Source organism: Idiotropiscis lumnitzeri, chromosome 4 (assembly GCF_059441095.1).
Source record: "Idiotropiscis lumnitzeri isolate Australia: NSW breed Sydney's pygmy pipehorse chromosome 4, RoL_Ilum_1.0, whole genome shotgun sequence".
In the NCBI taxonomy this organism is placed as follows: domain Eukaryota; kingdom Metazoa; phylum Chordata; class Actinopteri; order Syngnathiformes; family Syngnathidae; genus Idiotropiscis; species Idiotropiscis lumnitzeri.
In genome coordinates, this window is record NC_142394.1 from 10,294,032 (window position 1) to 10,313,226 (window position 19,195).

Below are 19,195 nucleotides of genomic sequence, written 5' to 3' on the forward strand. Positions count from 1 at the left end.
AGCGGCAAAACAAGAACACCACAAGTCTTAATAAAGCGCAGTTCTACACGACTGCAACCTGCACTTCATTAGGTTCAATCATTCTTCATTAAGTATACCTGCACAATGTAATTAGACCCGATCCCAGAAGTGTTCTTTCCTTACAAAGACAACACTCACTTTAGATTGACATCAGGCATGCACCACAATAACAAACATATTGTGGAATGAATACCGCCCCAGCAGTGTCAGTCAGAGCTGAGTAGTCTTATATTCGTAAAATCTGAATCTTGTGTTCTATCTTATTCAATGTAGAAGTGTAGCTGATGTTGTATCAGTTGAGTGCACAATGACACGTCAGACAAATGTAATATTTACATCTCATAGAGAGAAAGACCCAGTTAAATGAGATGAGCAGCAATAGAAACCATATAGCTCAGGAATATGCAGCTGGCGGCTCCCGGACCTCCTGTGTCCCGCAACCACACTTGGGAGTGGCCCTAGACTTATTTTTGACCATTAAAAATGTTTTTTCCTCCACAATAGCACATCAGATTTAAGTTGTAACATCATTGTTAACCACTAGATGGCAGACATTGCTTACTAGCTCATCGAGTCTCAAGTGTGTAATTCGTCATCCATAGCGCGTCATGAGAAAAATCAGCACCAAGCCCAATTCAAAACAAGAAAAATGTCGTTTTCACATAAAATAGGAAGTAAATTATATGATCATCGAATAGTTTTCTTTGAGACGCCATCAGGCATGATCAACCTTAGTCGCCACTACTACGTCAATCCCCAAAGTACACAGTGTTTTTTTTTGGGGGGGTGGATTATTTGTTTTCATATTTCACAAGAACCGATGACATTTCGTTTGAACTGCATGAAGAGTTACTAAATTGGTGCCCTCCAAAAACATGGGTATATTCAATGCTTAATAGTGTTACAAACATGTTCGATGGCTTGTTTGTAGTGTGTGGTTGGGACACCCACAAAGTACTCTTTACTGCCACTATATTACATTGTTCTATATAGCTGAGTTGTAGTATCGAGATATAGAAGATAGTATAGCATTAAAATATTTGAGTAAGTTTCTATTTGTGTAATCATGCTCAAAATGACTTATTGCCCCTAATGTTGCTTTTCAGTTTGGCAGCTGTGTGCCATCTTTGAATGGGATTTTTTATGCAACAGAGCCCGTTGCACTGGGGAAAAACAGAACACTCGGTGTGGTTATTTTTTGTTTGCTTGAGACTCTAAATCAGAATTATTGAATACTGCCCTACAATGGGTGACGTTTTGGTGCGACAGCATCTGACGCCAATGTCATCATTTCTATCTACATAAAACAGCTGAAACTCACATCTTGGACATCATCCCATTATATTTCCTGCCTACAACGTGTGTATTATAGTAATACACTCAAGGTACAAGCCCGTTTTCCAGGCTTTTGCACATATGTATGTAAAGCAGCAGGAAGGGACTCCGGAGTGTATATCAGGCAGATGCACTGTAGCCACTGTCACAGCTGCAGGCCGAGTCCCTGAGGGAGCCCTCCGCCAGCCAGCCCTTAAAAAAAGTGCCAAAGCACATCTGGGACCCAGCAGGTGCTCTGCAATCCCATGATAGATTGTTGTTTGCTGCTAAACCCTGGGACTGGTGTCTCTGTGCATCACTATGGCACTTAAGATTCAGCTGGAGTATGAACATCACGAATGATGTATGCATATTGAGCAAAGAAAATTTAGTTTCTCTTGCTGTTCTTTTTGTCAAAATGAATTACCAAGGAGGTAAGGTTCACGGTTCCATCTACTTCCACTTCCTACTACACCAACTGCTATCTACAGTTTTTCATATAATGCTTTGAACTTGTCTAACGGATACTCTCACAAGTTTGTCCCTGTTGAAAAAGTGGCAAAAGGAGAAAATTCCAAAGAAAATATATAATTTGCCAAAACTGATGATCATGGGCTAACGAGTCCAATATCCTGAACAATACGCAACAACAAGTTTTTGCCTCATCAAATGGGGTTTAAATTTATTGCTGTGATGTAGAATCTTGTTAAACTTCTAGATCTGGATGAAACTGTGTCCTTTTTGTTCTAAAGATCTTATTGTATCTCCTCACTAATTGATTTCCCAAGAGGCATATGTAAAAACCTTGGCAAGGGCTGAACTCTCTTTTTATGAATTTACAGTATAAAATTTGATTTGGGATGCTTTCCCCTCCATCCATCTATTCATGCAAGTTATAAAACTGCTGTGTCTAGAGTTTGGGCCTTTTAAGGACAAACATTTAAAATTGTTTACATTTTTATTGAGGTGGGGCAAGGACATCCATCCAGCCATGAAACGTTTCTCCTCACAAGGGTCGCGGGGGTGCAGCTATCCCAGCTGTCCTGGGGCAGTTGGCGGGGTACACCCAAGACTTTGTTGCCGGCCAATCACAGGGCATACAAAGACGAACAACCATCTGCTCTCACAATCACACCTAGAGCCATTTAAAGTATCCAATAAACCTGCCCTCCATGTTTTTGGAATGTGGGAGGAAACCGGTGTGCCCAGAGAAAAGCCACGCAAGCACGGGGAGAACATGCAAACTCCCCACAGGAAGGCCGGCGCCGGAATTAAACCGTGTGACTCTTAACAGTGAGCTCATTGTGCGAACCGTGCACACACCATGCTGCTCGGGCAAGGACAAAAAGGGGATATTTAAATGTCACTGAATGGCGTCATCATTTAGTCACCCTGTGCCAATATCATCTCCAAAAAGCAAGTGAGTAATAATTGTAACTATAAATTTAACTGAAAGAAAGTCTTGGCCAACACATAAATGTGGTAGTATATGATATTTCCTACCCTACATACTTACTGTCTATTTTCTATGCCAAATACAATTGGCCAAAATTGGTGAAACCCAGGATGAACAATGCAGACCTGTTATTAGGCCCACAAGATGAACATTTTGGTTTTCACGGTGGAGGGTAGCTTCAACAAACAAGGAGAAGAAGAATACAGGCAACATGTTTTAGTCCAATGGCCGGGCGTTCTAGTGGTTTCTTACTTTCTGCCGGTTTTAACCTTCTGCACCTTGCTACTGCTTCACCTTACCTAACACTTCTTTAGAATAGAAATAGAATAGAAATCCCTTTATTGTCATTGTACTCAAGTGTGCAATGCTTGGTCAACAAAATCACTGATGTAGTGTATAAGTACGAATTGATATGGACAAGCACAAAGCATTTTTAACAGCTTCCTGTGTTTACATGGAACATGCAAAGCGGCTTTCCCCGGCAGCTCTGCTCATAAAGTTGCCACTTATTTATAGTCTTTTTTTAACAATGCGCACTATACCTTGAGAAAGCTTTGGTTCATATACTAGCATAATATATATATATATATATATATATATATATATATATATATATATATATATATATATTTAATAAATTTCATATATATATATATATATATATATATATATGAAATTGTAACCAGTAATGGTTTTTTTCACCTCAGAAATATTTGCAGAATTATGTCCACGTTATCCCATTCTGAAGTACGAATGAGCTTTGAATACCTCCCACCCCCTTAATATATAAACTTTCTATTTAAAAACTGCATTTTATGTGTATTTGGGTTATCTTTGTCTGATGTATTTACATTTGTTTGATGATCTTAATAATTCAAGTGGGGGAACAATTTGAGGTGAGGACAAACAACAATTTCACAGTACTGTGTATGCTAAACTAAGAAAAACACTGAATTAGTCATGGCATGCCAGAAGAGCACAATTGAATCCGTTTGGGTTAAGAATGCAAGCCGTAATCTCTTTTTTATTTTGTTTGTTGATAGCACAAATAGGGCATTTGTGGACCTGCTCATCTGACTTAAAGCAAGCAAGATATTCTGATATTCTTATTAAGGCAAACCCATGATTGTATATAGCTAAATGGAATTTCATTGCGAGTTGCACTCCATCACCTCCAGGTCTAAGAGAAAAACACGGTGGATGTTTATGCATGCGAATCGCTCCTCTTCAGCTTTGATTTCATGACATATTCCCATGCTGCTCCTTAGCTTCAATACTCTGTGAACTGTCTTGTCTCCCATCTTTTTGTATCTGTCTCCTATCTCATCCCACATGTGCTTCCAGGAAACGCAAGGCTCAACTGCCTACTTTTCACGAAGATAACGTAGCAGAGCGAAATAGATGAGGAATAAGTGTTGCGTCGGTGATACGTATTGGCTCAGATACAGCAAGAGATTAGAAAAACGTTTATTTATAGACTCCTGACTTTTTCCACAGAAATAGAGTGCATGTGTAGATTTTGACAGGTTAATGCAGTTACACTCATCTTTTGTGATTACATCAGCAATGGGTACAGTTTCTGAAACAGGAGCCCTTTCAGCCAGGCTGGGTGTTATCAACCTATGAGAGGATCAGTTGTCATCAGGAATACATACTGGAAGTCAACTAATTCTAGAGACCATTTGATTTGAAAAAAAAAACAAACAAAAGGAAATGAAAAATATAAAAAGAGAGAGATTTTTAAAGCAAATATTTCTTCAATAGTGTTTCATGCATCATGCTAACCACAGTAGCCAAGGTCAGTCCAAGCAATAAAGTAAAAAAAAACAAAAAACAATGCATTTGTTTGTGTGTGTGTGCATAAATTCATCTTTGCCTTTCTTGTCATCATGTAACCTTTTTGACCTAGAGACTTCATGGTCCAATTTTTTTCTAACTTGCACGACCCTATTTTTTATTTTTTTTTTTTGCTGTGATAACTTTTCAAAACCCTTCTCTCTGAGTCCCTGACATCATTTTGGAAGTGACGTCAGCAAAAGGGATTCACACATGGACCAATGAGCAAACACTGTACAGGCAGCCCTCATGGGAGTTGGAGTGGCCCGGAGAATGTCAAAGTTACCATTGCTGATATTGAATGAACATTTTTTTAAAAGCATGCTAATGCTCTCACGCTTATTGTGACAATACTGCTTCATTACCTTGTGGAGCGACTTCATCAGCAGATGCACACGTATATTCCACATAATCATTACATTCTGAACAAAAATAATGTGAGGGTTTTGGTCAAATTAAAAAGGCCTGTCTTAATTGTTACACGGGAGTCATTCTCATTTTTTATTTTATTTTTTTTTTATATGTGACTTTATCTTAAGTATTACATTAATACATATATTCTGTGCTGTACTATATACACAAGTATATGAAACTTTTATTGATCTCCACAAATGCACCTTCCTCTTTGCTTTGCCAAGCATGATGAATAATATGTAGGCCTCCTGCAAGTCTGGTGAGTAGCGTTGTCTAACTGTGCAAAAGAACAGGCTACACCAAGTTTTGGTGTTTTAGTAGATGCACGCAGCTTGATGCAGTTTGCACCATTTTGGGCATGAACACAGCCGGCTCATACTGTATTTACATTAATTTTCAAGTATCGCACTATGTTTGCATGTACTGGTCAAGAGAAACAATCCCATGCATACACAGACAAACCACAGGCAGACCGATTCAGCGCTCCTTGGGTGTGCACGGTGGACCTCATGGTATTTCATTCATAAATATGACATCACCATGGGACAATGTATCCGTATCATTGTAGAAATCGATGCATTATTATTATTATTCATAATCACTATTATCTTAAAATATTTTAATAGCACCCCCGTCATGAGGGTTGTGGGTGACGCACAATCGGAAGGTGCAAGGCGTTCTCCAATTGTTACTCAGCGGAAACAGGGGATATTGCAGTTGGCTATACTTGCCATTGTCATGCACAAACTCCAGAGAGTCTAATTTCTGTTTCCGCAATGTCAAGCATGGCGTACTCGGGCATCAGCTCTGTGTCACCCTGCTTTTGATGGAAATGAGAGATGCGACGTTAAGTTGCTTCAAAGGCGCAAACACCCCATAACACCCATTTTGACCAGCTCAAAGTCTAGCAAAATTTTTGTATGAAAAAAAAAGAATACTCAACCCACGCACACAATTAGACTGCGCATTGCGTCAATTTGCGCACAGAATGAAAATAGGGCCCTCTCTGTCCAAATTTGGTCAATTAAATTTTTTTCTAAGCATAGCTTCAGGGGGGATCGCGCCGGCCCTTCCCTATAGAATAACCTCCCATTGAATGTTAGGCAAGCCCCCTCTCTGTCCATTTTTAAAAGCCCTTTGAAGACACATTTTTATTCTTTAGCTTTGGATTCAACATGAAACTGTCGCGGTACTGCTGCTTTGTCGGTATCTATTTTTGTTCTAATTTCCCGCTAATTTATATTACACTATATGGAAAGTGCTTTGTTACAGCTCCAGTTGTTGTGTATCGCGCAATATAAATTAAGCTGTATTGTATTGTATTGTTTTCACACATTATTGACCAATAGAAGTGTTGAAAATGATTTGCTCTCTTTTACTATGACTACGCCATGTTAATAGGTCAACAAACTTGTCTCTTTGTTGTTGTAATTTTCCCAAAGAATGATAGTTTTGAAGATGCAAGCTTTCCGATGTATACCACTTATGTACAAGAGAGCGCACGCCCCAAAACGACAGCCTATATTATGTTGGCTTTGATACATAATGAAAAATGTGTCCCTTTTTAAATATGATAAATAGCAGCACCAACCGCTTTTATGTCCGCAGTATTTTATCAGTCCGTCAGTGAAACTGTCAAGCCAAGAGAGTGCCTACATATATTAGGAAGGTGCAGTCAGTGTAAAGGGTGGGGCAAAGCTTCACAAAACCCATTTGTCCTTTTCTGAATTTCTGCTGCAGTGGCATTTTTATTCCTCACTTGTAGTTGTAACTTAATTCTAAGTGTTACTGAAGTCCCTGTCAAACATTGTGTTGATAAATCTCTTAGTTATAACTGAATCAATATGGGGCAAGGCGTTGGATGAAAAACCTTTTAGAATCTTTGCCCTCAGCGATCCTTTGCACACAGGCCAATTTTATTCTGGTTTTATCATTTGAACCTGACAGTTTGCTGTATGTTGAGGAGACCAAATCCATACTCTTTGATACCACCGTTGGCCAAACCTCAAAGTATTCCAATCAAAGTTGCTGGAATGTGATTTTACTATCCTCGGAAAAACTAATTTTTCATCCGCTTGTAAGAGTTCCAAATAGGACATCAATGTGTGAGGCAATTGCTTGCATAGCACAGAAATCAATTTCAGCTTAAGTACAAATGTGACCAATGTATAGATCACTTAATTGTTGGGAAATATTGTTTTATGGACGGGTTGTTATTACATTCAACATTAACTACATTAAACATATTTGGCCAATCAGTTTGTAAACATCTTTTCAATTCATGGATGGAGGTTAAATGACCTTGTTTATTTGATACTCTTCCGCTCTATATAATTACATTAAGGCTCTTTGGCCCTGCCATTAAGAAAATATGCTTTGTCTGTGAAAATTGCTGATTGACTCTGCTTGGAAAAGAAAAGACACTTTCTTAAAGAATTTGGAAGGCATTGTTGAAGCAATGCTATAATATATATTTAGACATGATATTATTTTATGCTGTAGAAGCAATGACAGCATCCTTGCAAATCTCTTGTTTTTTTTTTTTAATCCCATTCTATCTCTCTTGTTAGTCTCAGTGGTACAAATTGAATGTTTGATATTTTGTTGGAGGATATTTTGTGGAACGTCATTGCATCAATTATTTACAAAATTTAGCCCCTCTTGTAAGGAAAATTAAGGTAACCCAATGGGAGTTTATTTATTTGTACAGTTAGGTATTTTCTTTGCTGTAACTGTACGAGATTCATGTGAATGATCTGAGAAAGCATGGCAAAGTTATCCAAGCTCTTAAGAGTACTTAAAACGAGAAATGTGATTATTCTGAAAATGCTGTCTTCAGTATATTACAGAATACCACACATGAGACGATGCTGTCTTGACAGATGTCAGACCAAGGCAACGCTTCATCTATTGTGTCTCATGTAGATTATTTTCATTTTGGTCTCCCTGGTCCTCATGTCTTCTAAATGTGATACCAAACATCTTTGGGGGATCTAGCTAGTATGCGTTCTATTGGAAAAGACAGAAATAATCTAGAAAAGCTCTTCACGGGGTAAGAGAGGGAGTGTCAGACAAGTGAAGGGTCAGTGCACCCGCAGTTAGAGGGACACCTCAGGGAGATGAATAAAATTGGATCTGCCATTTTCTGAAAAATGTGCCGCTGATTTGATATTTTCCCGTCTAGGTTCTGTTCCCGAGAATGTCCATAATAGTTGATGAAGATAAATTACAGGTACTTTTCTCTAAAGGAAAATAAAGCAAAGGGAAGGGAAACATGCCTCAGGGGAGGTCACATCTATTCTCTTATCAATTCACACAAGACTCACTGTATATAGCACATTAGTCCATGACAGAAAACATCAAGAACAGGATCATTAAGGAGTTATGTCAGTAATTAGAAAGATGAAATATATATTTCTAGGTATTGCTGCATGATCTGTGTTGCATAAATGTCTCTTGAAGGTAAAGATTTAACCACTGAAATTGAGAATCTACGAAAGCTTTAAACTGGCGCTGCCAGTTTTGCCGCCATGATTCAAGTTCTCAGCCAGTTGAAATCAACGCTGTATACAAAGCGGAAGGCATGACCCACTTGGGCAAAAAGATGTCTACCCCACCCTCACCCAAAAACACAAATAACAAAATAATAGCTGTGACTTCGCAAAGTCATCATCCAATTCAAAGTCGGTGTTTGATGCGAGTGTCTAAAGGCAACAGAATAGGGAGCAGACTGGGGATTTCGAGAATCACGACCATAAAATTAGTTTGTTTGCTGCGTACTGTCAGAGAGCGCTATGCTGCCTTTTAAACTCGCCGGGCTAAACTGATGGGGGTTGAATTAAAAGCAAGATGATGCCTTTCTGACGCTTCGGCACTGAGAACAAGTTTGTGCTCCAGAAGGCATGCGAGTGCAGGAAGGCCGCGGGGTTCACAAATGCATTCAAATTTGTCTGTGTGAGTATGTCTGTGTGTCGTGTACATTGCTTAGTGTGTGTTGCCGCTGTCTTATTGGCATTTTCTATGGCGATTTCAATGAGCTTACTCTATTAGGATCACAGAGGGCTTCCATCTCAGCCTGCATGCAAAAGAAGTGTCCCTGGAGCCTCTGTTTACCAACCAAGTCGGATTTGCCGCTCTCATACACAGCCGAGCTCAGGCTCAGCTACCCGGCATACACCCCCCCCCCACTTCCAATCTCCCCAGTGCCTCTCCCTTTGCCCTCAGCACCAGCACCACCCACCCCCCACATCCGCGTACAGCATCCCCAGCCTCACCCCCACCACCCGCTGGTCTTTGAGGCTTTCATTTTGTTGCTCATCCTCACTCTTCTCTTTTTGCCAGAATCCCTTCAAAACTTTCCAGACTGTAGGGTTTTTATGTAAATCTCGTGGCACGGAAACATAAAGCTGTGGTTACAAGCCAAATCCACATCCTTAATAAACAAAAAAGAGAAGCACTTCAAAAAGAATTGTTTAACTCTCCCGCCCCCCCCCCAAAAAAAAGAAAATCGAAGGGGATTGTACTGCTTCCTCAAAGTACAGGCAAGGACTTCAAGAGCTTGTTAATAAACACTGAATGCTACATTTTTTTTTGTTTGTTTTTCCCCAGTAAAATGTATTCCTTCTGCTTCAGAATAGAATGAACTGTTGAAGTTAATATTCAGTCCTTTCCAATCTTTGAAATGTATTCTTTTTTTTCCTGAAGTGTTTTGATATAGCCCCAAAAAAATCATGCTCAGTGGGTGACCAGAGAAGGAATTGTCTCTAGGAATTGTTTCTTGATGATAAAGAAAACATTCCCATGACAAAAGAACAAGGGAAGGCATATGTTTCCTGCAACTATTCATTCTCAAGGGAAGAAGAAAAAAATGCTTTGTACATTGATAAAGTTGGTCAACAACTTTATTATTTCTGTGATTGGAAGATTTCCAATATTTAATTTCCCACTCAAGCATGCTCTTAGTTCTCGTCTATTGCAGAAGTGTTATTGCACCAAATGTCAGCTAGTGTAGACTCAAGCTCCGTGGGACCCTGAAAAGGATATGTTATACAGAAAATTGATGGAAATGGGAAGGTGGTTAATCTTGTGGCTTCACTTGCTTTTAAACCAGATAATGAAACTCAAGGTAATATCTCAAACACTATTTTTCCACAACGCTTTCTTTTGGGGTTGTAAAACATTTGAAGACGGCAACTAGCCAAACTGTAGATTTATCCACAATGTAGTATGTAGCTTATTAGAGCCAGTTTGGACTTCATATTGTACACTTCCTAAAGATATGATGCGGAAATCATATAAGAGAGAGAGAACAGAACAATATTCCCCAAATATTTGAAAAAGTTCACTCATGCACTGATCTTGTAGTTTTGTTTTGCATTTGTCTCGTAGTTGAGGAACAATTGACCCTGATTATGCTCAAACATAAACCTGCAGAAAACAGTTCCCTTGGGTCAAATTATAAATATATATATACATATATATATATATATATATATAGAATTTCATAATCCATTCATTCCGTGGCTGTGTCGCATGTATTTCTAACCAGGTATGAGCAATTTAATTCTGACCAATCAAAAGCAGCATTTCAGAGTTTGCCTAGTTACAAGGATCTTTTTTTTTCGGACTATGAGGAATTGAAAATTATTCCCCACTGTTGGTTCATAAGTGTACTGACATAGAGTTAAATGAAATTTGGTGCTGCAGAGAAGCTTTCAGTTGAGACCAAACATGATGTGGTCGTCTTTGTTTTGTGCGCTGCAGCAGACAATTTCTTTTGTTGATTTTGAGACGTTTGCCATAGAGAAGTGCAACCTCTCAAGAAAAGCACATTTACGAAGCATTAAGTCAAGAAATCACATCACTTCCAACAGACGTGACCTTTATGCATTTATCTGAAAATGAAATCTTTCACACAATCAATGCTTTTTGGGCTGGCGCTCAAAAACAAAACTGTACAACTTCCCATTGGTTCCATGAAAGGTTAGAAATGTGCATTTGCATGATTGCAGCACAAATCAGTGATTCATCAATATGTTCATACTTGAATTTGTGCTTATTTCTCTTTCAGCGGCATTTTGATAAATGTAAATCTACTACATATACAGTGAACCCCCGGTTATCGCGGTTAATGGGGACCGAGACCACCCGCGAAAACTGAAAATCCGCGAAGTAGCGTCGCACCTTCCAAAAAACAAACAAACAAAAAAAAAACACCGTATATATATATATATATATATATATATACTTCACACCTATATATATATATATATATATAGGTGCAAAGTAGCGGCACACCTTCAAAAATGCTTAAAAAAAAAATATATATATATATATATATATATATATATATATATATATATATATATATATATATATATACTGGTAGAGAGAGAGAGAGTGAAATTCATGTTATCACAAAAAAAACTAATTATTATTAAAACTTATTATTTTTTTATTCCCCAGCCATTATTTTTGTATTTATTCAATTACTTCTTTTTGTATTTATTTAATTACTTCGACTTTTACCTGCTGGTACGCCGTCCGGTGTGCCCTGTGAATGTTATGATCCTCCAGCAGAACTGGAGGATTGAACAGGACTCACCAAACGCAGACACGGGAAAAAAGGTGGTGATACAAAGATATTTATTATAATCACAATATAGTCAGCGTAATCAGCGCGTTGACGGCATGGCGCGAGACGATCGCTGGAGGAACGCCCACACAGCTGAAAAAACAAAAACACACACGGCATGACAGGCACGGATCATGACAGTGAAATGAAAGGTGGCATTCTTCATTTATTTATTTATTCATTTATTCCTTCATAACTGACAGCCTCACGCTCCGCCGGTACCCGGGCGGAAGGTGCTCCTATTCGGCTTAACTACCACGCACGCCGGCCGGTCTCCTTCGGAGCTCACGCACGGTCCCGAACGAAGCAAAATGTCGCCGCGCGAGTGCCCGGGCGGAAGTTGTTTCTCTTCGGCTTGACAGCCACACACGCCGGCCGGTCTCCTTCGGAGCTCACGCACGGTCCCGAACGAAGCAAAATGTCGCCGCGCGAGTGCCCGGGCGGAAGTTGTTTCTCTTCGGCTTAACTGCCACGCACGCCGGCCGCAGCTCGGGTACGGTCCGAACCGTGCGAAACGTCGCCCCCGATCGTGTCCGTCGCCACCAATCGTGTCCGTGGGAACCTGCTCTTCTTCGTCCACTCTCCTCTTCGGCGCACGCCGGCCGTCTAACCGCTTCAGCGCCCCCTTGTGCCGCTCGGCGAAACTACAATGCCCCCGAATATTTTTTAGACCCGCGAAGCACTGAACCCGCGAAAGGTGAACCGCGAAGTAGCGGGGGTTCACTGTACCTCTTGGTTGTGTTGTATTTTTTTCCTTCCAATGTTTTTTAACAACCTATGCACTATAAAAAATAATAAATGTTCAGCAAGCTTTCAGAGGATACCGATCTTTTGAAAATAAGACGAATATTAAGAAAGATATAAAAGTTTTGAGCCCATCTCTCGCAACTTTAGATTGCCGCACTTTTGCTTAAATGCACCAACTTTTAGAAGGAAGCTATGCTTTATGTAGATTGCAGCTTTAGGATGAATTCTGAATCAATAACATACGCTAAGTTGTGAGAAGGAAAATTGCGGACATGCCCGTTTCATGAATCCGACAGTGATTGTGCGTCTAAGTTAAGTGTGCGGAGTAAAACCATTTCTTCAATGTGTTTTCGCTGGCAACAGATACTAGGGCTGGCTGTTAAACTACATCGTAAAATTCATATAATGAATGCATAACGTAAAATGGCATGTGATCGTGGTGCAGATATAGCTTCTTCTGAAATGTGAAATTCAAATGCTAACATCCTAACATGTTTATTTTTGCAGCTAACAATAATGTTGCACATTCATTTTGCAATCGCAGTGTAAGCCTTGCTTTTCATGTTATAAGTTGCAGGACATCATTTTGTGTGTAAGGTTGGATCACAACCTTGGCTCGAGGTATATAGGCTCTCGCCGAACCATTTGACCTCATTACAGAGGTCTGACCTGCCGACACATTGAAGACACCCGTGGCAACACACCAAATTATGTTAGCAGGAAAACCTGAACCGTAACATTAGTCTTCATTTCCTGAAAAGTGTTTGAAATTGAACAGAATTGTCTTATCATCATTATTAAGCAAAAGGCCATAAATTGGCATTCTCAAGCAACTCGTCAACGCCAAGGTTTTCCGACCAAACAAAAAACATCGGCTTGATATTTTACAGCGAGCCCATTGAAAGCTGCTCCTCGTTCCACTTGAGTCTGTCACCAAAACAGAGCTCAGTCACTAACTGTCACTTCCATGTGAAGTCTGTAGGGTCTCGAAAGACATGAAATCAATACTGAATATTTTCCTTCTGTGGGCACACACACTGCGGATGGACACGATTCCCCTCACCACGACTGCACTTGATTGAAGCCCACTTAGATGGCTAATATAACTGATGGACTGACACACACAGCTCTGCAGGAAGAAACACTGCGACGCATTGTGACAGTCACTCGCTGACAGCAACATAGTGAAAATCCAAACCTCTTTGTGTTGTTACCAACTGTTAAATGCTCTTTTGGTGCTCGTTGTTATGTCTCCTTTTAAACCATCACATCATGCCATAAAAGATGATTAGAGACACGGAATGAAACAAAGCCATCAGAAAATAACCACAACTCTTGCAAACATCTTGATAATTTTTCAGCGGTGCTGACGCGTACCAAAACAAGAACTTAAAATAACAGCTTGCAACAATACACATATTCATCTAGATTGATGAATATGAATTGGTGTTTATCCACAGCATCTGGCGATGTGGGAAGAGGCCGCACTTGTGTTAAATTGCTTACAGACAACAACAGCACAACAGACTTGCTATTGTTTATGAGACGTCTTACGAGTGGCCTCTGACATCAACTACCACGGAAATCTGGGGTCAAATATCCTGTGAAATCCATTTTGAATAACACTTGTTTTCCTAAGAATAATGGGCCATCCATTGAAGTTTGAACAAGTTAAAATTGACTCTAATCTCAGGGGGATCCATTTTAATATTAATTTTCATCATCTTTGACCTCGCCTATTTTAGGCTTTTCTCCAGTTGGATTTTATTACAATTTAGTTACGTAGTCACATAATCTCAAAATTTGTGAAGGAGTATTCTTGAAGCTGCGTTTGTTAGAAAAGTGAGAGGACTGATTGGAGGAGTGATTTCATGTATCTAAATAAGGCGACCAAAATGTTCGAAGCATCTCTGCGTGATACACGACACTCTACGCTCCAGAAAAATCGGACCACAATAATGAACGTATTGTCGAATCAATACTGCTCTTATAATAATGTTATTTAGAGATGAACTGTAATTTTAATGTTACCGTCACAGATTAATTGGTCTTAAGTTGTTTTCCCTCCCTTTTGTTCAACCGTATATTTTCAAGCTTCGTAGCATTCGTTCCAGTACAATGCAGTCTGCTTCCTTTCTAAAGCAGCAAGATAAGGAGCTTAGAGTCTCAAGAGTGCAAAGGAGATGTGTGCGCACATTGTCTTTGCAATGCCATGTCTTTGGCAAGGGGGCAACGGCAGTTTACAAGAGTTGCCTTCAATTTTACTCATCAAACAATGGTTGTGTACACAGTCCATTCAAGGCGGGGTAACAAAACTCAACGTGTCAAGAACATCAACCATTGGGCCATCTGGGGAAGACGAGTGCCAAATAATGACTCCTTGGTGATTATCGAAAACACAATTCTTTTTGTCTCCTGTCACAACCCAAAAATTGTTTGCTGTAAAAGCTAACAAAATAAGGAACACGCCGTGAGGATTCCGAGCATTGAGTGATTGAACATCCATCATCATACATTTACCACAGATCTATGCAATTTATTTTCAACTAACTTTTGTTGTCACCAGGGCCAGGCTTGTTTCTGACCTCACAAAGGCAAGTCATTAAGATTGAGATCTTCGCCACATTTTTTTATTTTTATCTAAAATCAATTCAGTGACCTTCACCATGCAAAGGCAAACGTGTCATCAGTTTCTGGCACTGTGTTAAATGAGTGTTGCATGTCTTTATTAATCGAGATTCTGTCAGCAATATTGCTCAGCTTCATTGTGTTCTGCTTCTAAATGGCTTTCTTCGGGATTCTAAGGTTTCCTCCTCACAACTACTTTTGTGAGTCGAGCAAATTAACAGACAAATAGAAAATGAACCTTCAACTAAATGTAATGTGTACTGCCAAGCAAACGTTCTCATTTGACAATGTTGCCGCAGGCTGTTTCACAGTAGACAGATGGAAGGAATCATCACCACAGCATGTATATAGCCCACATCGTACAACACACAAATGCTGTTAAACAGTTGTTACCTCTCGAAATGGAGAAAACCCTAACAACTTAATGTCTGCCTAAGACAGAAAACACTTTTTGGTCATATACTGTATGGCTAATATTACTCCCTCTGAATAAATAGAGTAGTCATTCAGGAGATGGGTTAAACCGCTAGGCTCCTCAGTGAATCTCTCTCTCACATGCCCTCACCTTGATTAAATAAATCAAATTTAGTTTTGACTCTCTCTGAACACATATTTCCATGAGACCCATCTCTGGTACTTTGGCTTTACATTTACTTAAGCGCTCTGAATTTACACACTCTCAAAATTCTCATACATGTATACATCCATTAATATTCGGCAGCAACAACAGCACAAAAGTAGAGTTGTGTGTGCGTGCATGCATGTCTTTATGTCTCTCTGCGTATGTCATTGATCCCCAGACAGTGAACACCAAAGAATCACTTCAGGCATCGGCACAACTGCATCAAACCCCACCAAAAAAAAAAAAAACGTGTCACGTAAAAGGGAATTAATTAGCTGTCATGTAACAACATCATGTATCTCTCCTGCACGCACACATTATTTTGCCAGTGGACATGAGGTGAGGTCTGGCGATACTCTAATTGGTGTTTTGCAAATACATGCCACTCATTGCTGGACCCTTGATTAGTCTAGAGATTTGTGGGCCTCGTGAGGAAGTCTGTTCATTTTGCTTTAAGCGTGCTTCATGTTGATCTGACAGGATATTATTAGCTGTAGTTTTATTGGAAGTAAACTTCTTGCCATTCTGATGTTGATTTATTGAGGCCAAACAAAAGGGCATGTTTATGTGTCAAATCAAATTGTGCCACGAGTATTGCAAACACAAATGCTTAAATTATAATCCTGGATATCAAGTGACACTTAGATGAATTCAGTGGAAAATTAATATTGCACTGATACTCTTGACTGAATTATTTGACCTATATCCTCTTATATGGCTGCCAGGATGGCCGAGTGGTCTAAGGCGCCGCGTTCCGGACCCAGTCTCCCCAGGAGGCCTGGGTTCGAATCTCGTGGCTGCCAGGATGGCCGAGTGGTCTAAGGCGCCGCGTTCAGGACCCAGTCTCCCCAGGAGGCCTGGGTTTGAATCTCGAATTTCCCCATTGTGGGACTAATAAAGGCATTATTATTATTATTATTATTATTATTATTATACATGTTTTGTTTAATCAAGGTTGCAATGTATCTTTTTTCAGCGTTTCTGATTGTGTGATTTTTTTGTTTCATGCTGGAGAAGGTTGGTATTACTTTAAAACTTCTCAACAATAGTAAGACATGGGTGCCCATGCAGCATGATTTGTGTCTGTTGTCAACCGTTTCAACACCGACATGACAGATGGGAAGCCTAAAGCTTTTTCTTCCTTCTGATCTACTACTTTGGATGAAACTAAGACCACACACGTTTCATATTTACGCGCTGCGGGAAAAGTTCAAATATTATCTTTTGCAGTCTTTGTCTGTCTTGGGTCCTTGAACCATTTCTCTGAAATTCTACCTCTGCTGCAAAGAAGCTAAAAGTAAATATTGAATTGTCCTTGCCGCTGTCCACTCCATCTTTTTCAAATATTTTCTACCTCCAGAGATCTTGGAAAAAGTGAGAAGAAACTGAAAGAAATGAGGCAATAGAGAGAGATTCAACTCATCGGGGTATAACTCTTAAGTGGTTCTTGAAAGTTGCTGTGGAAACGGACAGCCTCTGTAAGAGGGCCCTTTTTTTTGTTTGAATTTCTCTTGCTCTTCAAAAAGAGTTGCTTTCTATTGGAAATACACAATATGTACCACTGTTTATTGACAGTGACATGCTATGAAAACCTTGGAAATTGTTCAAAAACTTGAGACAGAAGCCTGAAGAGGACCTGGCCATGTTATTATTTATGTAGCAACCCACCCTGTTGTCAGAGATGTGATCAATACTACTTAAGTGTGGGCGGAAATTATTTTGGTCCAACAAATGTATATCGGATGGATGCTAATGCCAAGCGCCATGCTGACTGAGTAAGGGAGAAATATGAGCGAGGCAATGAGTCATTTACAAACAGAATCCCCTGTTGGATATGAAAATTTAAAAAGTGAAAAAATAAAATAAAAAAACGTATGTTGTTCCTGATCACCGTGCTAAATTTTCATGGTGGATCGGCTGGACATTGGCAGATTCAGAGATGCTGTTTGATTTCAGCAATAGATACAGTTTCTGAAACAGGAGAACTTTCAGCAAGTGTGGATGTGAATGATCTCAACCTATGAGAGGATCAGGTGTCATCGGTGGTGCGAGTTCAAGGCCTCTCTGCTGGCCTAACATAATCAAGAAATCATGACCATATTTATGATAAAAATTACATATATGTATATATATATATATATATATATATATATATATTTATTTATATATAAATCCTAGTGAGGTATTTTTAGTTTTTAGAGTTTTTAGTCCAGTCAGAATTCAGCTAGCTTGTGTTGCCAGGCAGCTCTCGTAATACCGGCGGCACGCACTATTCGTCCGAGGCCTTCAGATACAGTCGTGCTGGTGACTGTTCTGTGTGAGAGCTCTTTGATTGATAGACAGGTGTGATACGCTGTTTTGACTTTACAACGCCCGAATCTTCTCTGCCATTTCCATTCGTATCGGATTTGTTGCAAAGTGACCGCAGTCTGAATGGCTAGGTCGCATATAGCCGTCATTGACGTCAGCTGAAGCCCAAAATGTGGAAAGAGAGTGCTTTTGAGATGGTATCTTCAAAGTTGTTTTGATTAGCAGTATTGACTTTATAATTGACTTTGATTTAATCCCACTCAAAACATCAAACATAAAGTGGACATTTATGGTGATAGTAATAATTCAGCCACATAGAATGACATGACATCTTTAGTGACGTCGCCATGAAATGAGATCGAAAAGCTTCGCTTCATCATTACCCCCAAATACTGCATTTCTACTTCCTACGAATCGCTCCACTGTAAAAATGCCCACATTTGCTCCCGTAAAAACTACGTCGTGAGTCTTTTCATCTGCGCATGTGGGTCACTTTGGGGTGAATATGTACACACACCAGACAGACTGAGGTTGAATGTTTAATGTAATGTGAAAGCTTACACAAAAAGTTTTTCACATGGCCAAGCTCTCAGCAGTCCTAATAAATGCTGCATCCTATTTTTTCTTAATTTGAGTTATTTAGGGTATTTAGGTAGTCTAGATTTACGTGATGAGTACATATATGTGTATATATATATATATATATACACGATATACATAGTATCGGGACTTGACATTGACAGACGCCAACCCGCCAAATGTGGGTGATTTTCATCAGAGGTGGGTGACAAGGTCAAGCTCATTAGCCACTTTGGCTGGTTGTGTTTTATATTCAGATCCACACCAACTATAGCCAAAAAAAAGGTTATGATTTGCAACATACTGGCACTTCTATGAGCTGGGGAGAGAGAAAGAGGCTCAGAATGGAAGGAAGAAAACAATTGGCACAATTTTGTTAAGATTACCCAGTGGGAACTTACCATTGAGAGTACTTATTAAATGTGCATAAGTGAAACCCAATTATGTGACAAAAAAATAAAGGTTTTAAACAATCATAACCTCTAAAGATATTCAATTGCTATGATTTGTCAATTCAAAATATTAAATTGTTTGAGACTTTTACAATTGTATCAGGAAGCTAAACAGAAAAGTGGAAACTCAAACTTGTTAATCAATTCATTTGACAACGTAATTTTCACCTTTTATTTACCCG